The sequence below is a fragment of the Ruditapes philippinarum genome, unplaced genomic scaffold (assembly GCF_026571515.1).
Source record: "Ruditapes philippinarum isolate M1 unplaced genomic scaffold, ASM2657151v2 ctg565_1_1_1_1, whole genome shotgun sequence".
Lineage (NCBI taxonomy): Eukaryota > Metazoa > Mollusca > Bivalvia > Venerida > Veneridae > Ruditapes > Ruditapes philippinarum.
In genome coordinates, this window is record NW_026854120.1 from 116,532 (window position 1) to 127,485 (window position 10,954).

The window sequence follows — 10,954 nt, forward strand, 5'->3', positions numbered from 1 at the left end:
AGCTGTGATGACCAGAGCTGTTGTTGATTCATTTTGTCCTCAGAAGACCTGTTTTATTTTGCTTGATCTAGTCCTAAGAAGAACTGTTTTTGGTTCATCTTGTGCTATTAAGAAGTGTTCATCTGGTCCAAACAAGAACTGTTTATGGTTCGAATTGTACTTCATAATAGGCTAAGAGTTTAAATAAGTCCTGTACGATTTTCATATTTGTAAATTCAATTTTAAAACTGCATACAAACCAGTTACCGTGTCTTATTATCGGTCGATCAAAAGTATAGTTCATAAAACACGCATAAGACATGTTCTCGGTTGAACTAAACGATGGTTTACTTACCACTTATAAATATTGATGAAAAACATTGATTTTCTGTTAGAGAAATTGAGTTAATTATTAAATTAATTGTCATTGGAACGTCTATAATCACTCTATTGTCATTTAATTGAACGTGATTTGCGTCAATAAATAAATACATTATGACGTTCATTTGTCGGGCAGTTACAGGATGGATTCTATTGTTTCTGATACATTAACGCCAACTCCAGAGCACTCAAACCCTTGTAAAACATCGGGAATATCATTATGCAATATTATCAGGCGGCCATTTTATACCTTGATCACTATTGTACCAACCGCGCAGGGCGGAAGTTGATTTTTCAGCCGAAGAATCCGATTCAATAGACGCTTTATCGTGATGTGCAAATAAAGTGTTCATTACCCTGTCATTGTCTGCAGATTGTGGAATATTTAGCATCAGAAATGCATTTAAGCCATTTAACATTTGAGTCTGCTTTCAACACCGCTATCGTTACAGCTCTTATCTTGTTTACCATCGTATTAATTAAAGCATTTAATTTGCCGGCATATCAAAGATCTGAAATGAATAGTTATCGACCATTACATCAGTAAATATGATTTTAGCAGCTTCTGACAGTATACTACTTCACATTCGTTTTGAAATATGAGAAATCTAAAGATATTTCTTATACGCTTTAGTTACATATCAAATAAGTATTTGTTTGATTTAAAAAAAAGGTTTACCCCATGCCAGCACTTTAGGAGTTAACATGGCAACATTTAAACTTCTCTTTAATGGAAATGTTAAAAGTTCTGTGTATTTTAACGTAAGACATAACCAGTTACTCTGCGAAAGTCATCGTCCGTTATAGCCGGATACAGAAGATGCTTATTCTTTTAAAAAGTGTATAACAGAAAACTCTTATTAAGGTGAAAGGTAACAATGCCCATACTGTAGTATCATAGTAAAACTTTCGCCTTAATTTTTAGCCCAATAAGGAAGATTCTTAATGTGAGCTGGATATAGCTTCCTCACATGAAAAAAAAACAATCAAAAGTCCCTGGTGGGATGCGAACAAGCGGTACTTTTAAATTTTAAGTAAGAACACATTATTTAAACATTTCACCCGTATCTAGGTATAGTTGATAAAATAACAACCTGTATTAAAACGTATCAAAGATAGCAGTTAAACAAGTCCATAAGTGCAAATTTTATTCCAGAATACATTTCTTCAAACAGCAGCCTCCTCGCCTATGAATTATGCAAAACAAGCTGAATCTAAGGGGATTGTGACTGACGTCTCATCGCCCTAACTTGTACCAGCTTTGGGATGGTTTTTACATGTTATTGTATTCAGAAGATTGTTCATTTGATACATGTAATTATTTAAATGAATTGTCAAAATAAAAACTAATAAAGCGTTTAAATGTTTTCCTAATTCTTTAATATTGTTTATTACCCCACCCACTTCCGCCCTCCATTTTCTAGCAAGTCATCCGTCATGGCTGCCACAATATAAGCAGGTGCACCCTTTCACCCCTAATCTAGAGCGTAGAAGAGGCAGGCTAATGACGGTCTAATTATAAATAAGAATAAGCACCAACAACAACCAAGCTAAAACCCGTAATTTTCCGGACGATAAAAGGGGTATGGATTTCAGCGATTTGTCAAAAGTTAATCAGGTATTTAGGTCCTGATACCGAAGTTTTTATAAAATAAATTGGCCGTTCACAGTCTTACTGAACAAAACATCTAGCTGTCACGTGACCAGGATTCTCTATTGAGCTGATTGTTGAATAAGATTCAATTTGCTTCACATTGTGTTTAAATGTTTTATTTGGTTTTATGTTTATACAAGGGCCTTTCTTATGCGGCAACTATTGAAATAAAAACAGTGTAACCATACAAATAACCTGGTCTACTGGCGTGAGTTTTGTAGACCAGGATAGTCTGTTAGTGGAAGTAATTGGTGTTACCCGACAGAGCGATAAAGAGGAATACTAGTAAATCAATATTATTTAAATGACCCTTTATAATATACAAGTACCTCCTTATACATGTATCCCCAAAATAAGTCTTATTTTCCTATGACTCTTTTATTATATACCTTCTTACAAATGCATTTACATTATACTATGACGTAAAGAAGTAGTTCAAATTTTGACTTCCTACTATACCAGCTTCATAACTCAATCCCTTTCAATCCATTTATTAGTCCGCCTGTTTCCTTAGGCAACGCATATTTTACTGACATATGCTTCATGAATGCACTACCGGTCACATTGAAGTCATATAACCGCATATGAACCACGCGATTTTCAAAATTCAAATTTACCAGTATGTAAGTTGAATCTCTTAACCGGTGCTAGGGCTTGACGTAACTGCACTTTCCAGTACCGTCCATGAACAGGCTCAATCAAACCGAGCCTGCAACATTTTCAATTTTGCCGTGTTGGGCTTTCTTTAGGGATTCTGTATTTATCTATTATTTGCTGAAATTAACTTATTTAACGTTTGCATAGACATATTAGTATGATACTACTAGCACATTACATATAATCATATAAATAGAATTGATATGTGTACATGATGCATTATGCATCGCCGAATATCATTTGATACTAAGTTATAAACATGTCTGCGGCAAATTATTTATGAATTCGAATCAAAGAAAGCAAATGCACATATTCAGCATCATACTTTTGTTATAAGGAGTTTGACATATATAACCGTACATAAACTATTGTTGGTTATATAACCCTCACATTGAGTTACAACCACTTAAACTGGGTCATATAACATGTCCAAAAAAATCTGTAGAACTAATAGTATGCATGTTTGACACCATTTGAAGATAAATGCCTTACATATTGCACCAGGCGTTTAAGCAGAACATGCATTTATTCCGTTAATTGTAATGAAACAATGAAACAAAGCAGTTAACGAGAAATAACTTTGTAATTGGAGTACTTTCATAACGATTAACATGGATATTTACTCAGCATCAATTATAGAAACTGATCTCTCAAAATGATCATTGTCTTTTGATAGGACACTGATTGTTATATATAAGTTTATGTGATCAAACAATACAAGCAATATCTGTGAAATTAGAAGCAATAAAGGACTGACGCTATCAATTCTAACGTGATATGCATGCATTTGTAGTTTTTAACGTCAACACCTTTGATTAAAATTCTTGTATATGGTTATTTTATTCGCAACAAATTAAATAAACACCAGTCGTAATTGACAAAGTAGAACCGAGCCATCTACAAACACTTAAATCGCAATATTTCCAGGCAGAGGTCGCACGCGAGCGTTCCTATCTTCAAAACGCTCACGCACATGACACTTCCTATTGAGTATTTATACGCTCTAAATTTTCTCCCGAACTTCCGGCATACAACACAGTGTAGTCATGCGCAACGAAATAGAACGGGAATCGCTTCACATATTAGCATAACTAGTGCTTCAATAGCGACCATCATGGTAAAAAGTGTCAATAGTGGAAAGACATACGACTTTGATAACTTTAATTGCTAAAATACCACTTTGTTTCTTTATGATGTATTGCTATTTTCATTTTATATCAACTTGATCTCTAACGTCATAAAACTTAATTGTACAATATCAATTTGCCCTTCTGTCAGACGAGAGTAAATGTTGCAAAACGCCATTAGAGAAAATTCAAGCTTGTGTTTAGAGTAAAATGACAGTTTCCCGTCGTACTATAAATTTTCCAAAGTTCTATTCATGTCGTTTGAAAATGCATTTTTTTCTCTCTCCATGCCATTGTAAAATCACTCCAGGCGAAAAATAATCGGTCACTCTTTTTCATTTGTAGAAATTGTCTGGTTAATTGGATCTCAAAAAGCACACTCACGTTTTATATTAGTTATTTTTCGAGATGGTTCAAGTGTAAAATTAAGACAATATCTTAATGCCTAACCTTTCGACATTTAATTATCTGAATGTCGCCTTCTATAAACACAGAACGTCTCTATTTGTTGCAAGATTAATCACCATTCCCAAACAATCACGCGCAAATAGAGACAGACAGTTCATTTTCCAAACATAACTATAAGAGAAGAAACCGAAATGTCCTTTAAACGTTTTAAATAAAAACTGAAAGTTAATATACAGCAATTTACATACATAAATAAACATTGTTTTTGCCATGCGTTACAAAAAATAAAATAAAAACATTTTTAAGACAAAAAGCTTTTATGAAGTTGTTTCCATTGGAACACAAATGTCAATTCATTTTCACAGAGCACTTCCTTACTGGTCAGTCTATAGAAAATAAGGAATTTCATAAATGAACAATTACATTAGAAACCACGCAAATACAAAAGCAAAAGAATTTAAGAAATAAGATATAAGTTTGAAAAAAATGCAAAAACTCTGAAAAACATTGTTAGATTCATTGTTTATTGTTTTGTAATCACACATCTCTGAAGCCCCCTAGCACCGACAAAAGCATGGTTCAATCTTCAGCACTATATATACTGTCATCAGATGCTCTCTTACACATATATAAAATCACAGGCATTAGGTAAGAATCAAGTATTTACCAGCATTAAACATCACTTTAATTCCTAGATTTAGATATATAACTTGTGAAATTGGAGCAATACCACGCGACACCCTAGACGAGTATCTCGTTTTACTTGGCGCTAAATATTAACTAACCCATTTCTTTTCTGTACTTTTATAGGCTGAATAGCCCGCGCACAGTTTCCTACTTCTGGATTCACTTATTGGACCTAACATTGCAAAGGAGTACAGTTTGTTAAGTTCTTCTTTTACTGCATGTTTGTTGTTAATACTTAAAGTGCCAAATTGGCATGATGAACAATTCTTCAAAATATGATTGAAAGAAGTTTTAGTGTATTAAATTCATTGACAAAAAAAAACAATTCTCGAAAGAACTTGATTTGCTTTTGTTGAAATAAAGTTTGTCATGAAAGGTTGTCTTTAAAACTACGGAGATAGTTTCAAAACCCGGTGAAATTAAACGCCTTATACATTAATTACAACAGTTTTATACATAAGAGAGGGAACATATAACAATTTCTGTTTTGTATAAATTTAATATAGTGTGTACTATTATAAGATCACCGTGTCTTAAATGTTCATAGCTTATGTCACATAAACGATGTAAACCAATTTTAAGACATGGATGACAAATTGTACATAATCCCACCTCAAGCTGTCTCACTAAAACCCGACTTTGCATTACAATAACACCATCGAATTAGCGCAAATCGCCTTACTAATTAACGTCATTTGTTAAGAGCATAGTTTTGCTTAAATGAATTTTAGTGTTGAATTGGCTTGAAGCCCGGATCAATCTAACACAATCATAAATGCTGGAAACAGATGTTCTTTCCTTTAAATGTTACAAACTGCATAAGATGTTTTGCTTTGCTTTACCAGCATGATATGCCTTTAAAGAAAGAAATATGACTTTAAAAGTTCCTTGCTTGATGTAAAGAAAAGTAAAGAAAATTGTTACACAATTATAGATAAATACTGTTTTTGTAGACAAAAATCAATTTGTGAAATAACGAGTTTGACGTGTTTAGTTAACGTAAGATAAATGTCAATTTCAACGGTGAATTGCACACACTTTGTTCTAATATATATAACAGTCCCAAAATGCGATCTTTAACAAAACTAACAATACTTGTTGGCTTTTTAGTAAATAAGATCCTTATTTTTACCAAGCGTCTAATTCTCACTAGATATATAATTATAAAATGTACTTTTGTCATAAAGCTATTTTCAGTGCTCAAAACAAAGCTACATGTATTTAGAAAATATTGCATTTCTGATGTACTATTATCTGAACTTATGTTGTGCAACGCGTTTTAAACAACAAATATTTGCAAAGTATTTTGGATGAGATTGGAGCACCACACTAAATGCCGTATTCCGGTATATACCGGACAAGGCGCTTGAATGATAAAATGCAAAAATCTTGCCTTTTACCCAACGGAATGAACTTTAAAAGGTCTAATTCATCTTTTTACACCGAATTATGATAATGCATGAAAAATATAATAATTGGCGAAAAAAAAAAATTGTCTATTTTGTGATCATGATTTCTACAAGCGTCCAGTCCTGTTAAGAGTTAAATCCGTATTTTTTGTGTGCAGATTGAGGCAAGGATCACCGTTCTTTACTACCTTATTTCCCAATTTTATCGTTTATTGCTGCATTATATATGGAAAGGTTCAGCTTCAGCAGCGGATTAAAGTCGGCTAATGTGATAAATTGCGCCATTAATATCGACAAATGTATTAGTAGGTTTATCCAAGTTATTTATGATAATAAAGGGATTATATCAAAGTATAATTTATGTAACATTACTTGTCAAAGAAATCAAATTTGTAACAGATGTTAAGTCTTGTCTGTAATCATTGACGAAAAAGAAAGAGACATAATAAAATAAAATGGGAAAATAACATAATTTATATAATATAAACAAGAGTTTTAAGATGTACAGTTTTTCATTTATTTCTAATTTAAAGGTTTGCAGTATCAGTATTAAAGATTCAAACTTTTTAAATGATACAAAGCATGGATTATTAGACTTAAGATCTGCAGGGGAAAGTAACACCCCATAAAAATGTTATCTATTATTCAAATTAGAATACACCATACTTTGCGTTGTCTTTGCTTAATAAGGGTCCATCCGCTCGTAAGGGCACAAAATGTAGCTTTCGCTGTCGAGTACGGACCGCGGATATGTCACAGGTCATGCTCTTAAAGAGTTTATTTCGAAGCACAAAGTGGTGATAATATACCTCCATGCAATTTCCACGGAATATTAGCGAAAGATATAAATTTTGAGCCAAAAGTCGTTCACTGCAAGGCGGTCAATGAGAACCTAAATGTACAATAACTTGAGAAAATAATGAAAGGAGGTAGCCCTTAAAAGGGCTGTTGGTGCCAGCAAAGAGCCTGTCGTTAAGGCCGTCTATCCGTGCTAGGGGCTCACGCACCACCTATAACACCATCCTCGTCGACACAAAGCCTAGGGCCACTCCCCTCGGCATTAGTCAGGACATTAACAGCTGGTCCGCAGTAGAAGTTCTGATCTTTTGCGGCATCCCAAGTCTTCAAATCTTCTGCCGATGCCTTGTGCCTTCTCAGCGACCAGCACGCTCCGAGGGAAAATGAGATGATATAGGATACTGAATGGTTTGGTTATATTTATACTAAATTGTTAATGACAATATCATTTAATATTAAAATGTATATGTCTTTATTTAATTATGTAAAATTTCTTGAAACCACTTGTTAACTCTGATAAGAAGGATCTCACGTGAGTTATTGAACTCTTTGTTGCCATTTCATAAAATAGGAAAAAAACAGAATCTCTAAAAAAACACAACACGGCAAAATTGAAAATGCTGCAGGATCGGTTTGAGCCTGTGTTCCTGAACGGTAATGGTAATTGCAAGCTACCGTACACGCCCCCTAGCATAAAAAGCTTGCATTCAAGTTTATAAATATCTGGAAAAAAGTGATTCCTCGGAAGCATCAAAATCAGAAAAAATACATGAAAATTGCGGACTCGGTATGATTGAGTCTGTACATGAGGGATACTGAAAAGGTGTAACATCCCTCACAGCTGCGACAATTATTGCTTGAAGTTCTACAAATGAATACTTCCAAAATGATTTTATGAAAGAAATGGTGGATGCGCGAAATCATTGCTAAACTGATAAAACCGTACTTAAAATAGCAGTCTTATATTTTGTGGCAGAACAATTGATTCTGATTACGTACAATATTCGTGTGTGTCAAATATTAGAAACATTCTGTGTCACGCCGACCCTTAGATTGTGAAAACACTATAATTTTAGTGTTGGCAATTTTTTTTTAGATACTAAAAAATCTTATATAGCTTGATACATATAACTTATATAGCTTAAAACTGTAGAGAATTTATTTGTCATTCTTAAAAACTATTATGCCCAGACGGAAGGTACCAGGAATTGAATGATTTTTATATGCCGTCATACAAGTGGTGATATATTAATACAGCATAGACACCCGTATTTCGAGTGTTGCAACACCCACATACAGCCCTGTATAGTAGTAAGCAATTACGAGTATAAAAAATAATATAAAATAAATTTATATAAAAAAAAATTATTATAAACTTTGCAACCGAATTATGTAAAATAGTAAAAACCATCTCTTAACGAACGTCCAACACGGCAAAATTTAACATGTTTTGTTAAATCTGTTTATAGACGGCAGTGATCAATGTAAGCAATCGCCCACATCCCCTAGCACCGGCTATAGCAGATTTCAATATTTATATATGAAAATGATGCAATTTTTATCTTAGAAACATCTACAAACCACAAATATTTCAAGTGGACTGAACTGGTCAGCAATTCCATACGAAAGGTAATGTTAATTTTAAAACTACATTTGTAACAATTTGTTTGAAAATCAAATTGTTTAATTGTTATTTAAACATTTGATATCCCATTCTAAATATAACTGGAACAAAAGCGTTTAGCACCCTGATTTAAATCATTAAAAGCCGGAAATTAAACGGAAATGACTTTAAGCAAAGTCCTCTAAATTCTATTTAACGTTTTAAAATGTGTCTATATAGTAACAACATACAAACTACACCCGGTCAAACGTTTTTAAGAAATAACAAAAACCATTGTTATATAAAATGTATGAATCTATTGTCATACTGATTGTCTGAGGAGGGTTAAACCTTGAATAATTATATTAAATTAAACTTAACAAACAATTATAAGTACTTTTTTCCAGACAATAATATCTAAATTAAAATCCCCACTTAGTAAATGTTAAAGCTTTTTAAAACTATTAACGAAGATATTAATAATGTTTAACTTTCGCAGTTGTAGTCAATGAGAACTAACAATAGCATTAGTTTATGTATTTTACTCTCTGTGCTTGGCAACTAAAGTGCTATAATTATGCTAAACTGTCGAGCTGGTTGCCTTAAATAACGAAAATGTTACTTTTATCTGTATACTGTCATTGTAACAATTAGTCCAAATCTGCACTTCTGCCAACATATTCAAAATGTTTTGTTTTAATGATAACGTATAAAGTTATTGTAAAATTCCTTGATTATCTTAGTATGACCTTTAAATGACGTGGCTAGATAGCAAAAAATAAATGTATGGGCATATGAGTGAGAGAAAAGTTTGCTCGCTTAATAACTTAATTGTGCCTTAAGTATTTGTGTTTATTATTGTTATCATTTAGATAGCATTGGAGTAGCCTAATGTTCACATGGGTGCGAGTATTTTTACTCCATGTATCCTTTATATCATCATCTGTAGAGCTTATTTTTCATTTTGAGGAAGGAAAAGGTTATCAGCGTTTTTTTTATAGAATATATGTTTTTCACAACCAGCTTCATCTAGGGAAATTAAAACACGTTTATGTTGTCTGTGGCGACTGTAAGTAATGACTGACAGTTCTGTTTGTTGAGTACTTCATCTTTTTATTTTGAATTGTTCATTTTTTTTTTAAATTGACGTGTCATAATAAATCATTTTCTAAATATTTCCTAACATTTTGTATGTAAATTAATCGTCTGATAAGTTTGATAAGTTTATTTCAATATTCCATTGGACCAAATGGCCCATGAGGATAAACAGATACATGATACATGGAAAGACAGTGTAAAGCATATACATACAATAACATGTGTAAATGGAGAAGGTATACAAAAAATTGTATATCATCAATTAAAATGAACATCAGAACAAAAGGACAATCAAATTTACCTAATGTTAAATAAATTACCACTGCCTAGTCTGATATATTTGTGTATAACAAACTATTCTTTTTACCAATCATTTACACCCAATATTTTGCTATTGAATTGTGACCGTCCAATATATTTCCTGTACAGAACACTAAAATCCAATATATTCTAAATTGGAGAGTTCAATGCGTTTGACATTTTTTCCTGTACCGTCAACGATAAAACTAGTGAACGACAAAATTGTTTGTAAAAATCGAAACGAATCTGACTGGCGTTTCTTATCAGAATATTTTAATTTAGTAACATTTTGCATTTTGTCGTTTAGATATCTATGTAGAAATGAATATTTCTTGTAGCATTTTATTCTGTACAATATATTTTGACTCAAGGAAAGTAAAGTATGTCCAGTTGTGTAAATGTCCAAATATGTTCCCGTATGGCATGGAAAGATAGGCGGTATACGTATATTAGGAAAAATATATGGTTAAGTTTGCATTTTCTAATAAAAGGTAACTTATATACATACAAGAAGATATTAATGAACTTTTATTGAAGATAAAGTATTTCTTTATTTATCAATAACATTTGGACATATTTTTTCCCTTTATATTTTTCATTAATTTTATAATTAGCAAATGCCATTCCTTTCATTTCGACCACCGCGATCAACCTCTTCTCTTTTTTTGCACATTATAATTCATATCGTCTGCCAAAACAAATATTTTCCCACAATTCATTGCGCATTAAACTAATTAACCTTTTGACCTTTCAGGTAACCTATACCTTCCACGTGAATTAAATTATGAGTAATATAATGTATTAACTGTATTTGATTGACAAATATACGTATTGCATTGGTTATAATTGTTTT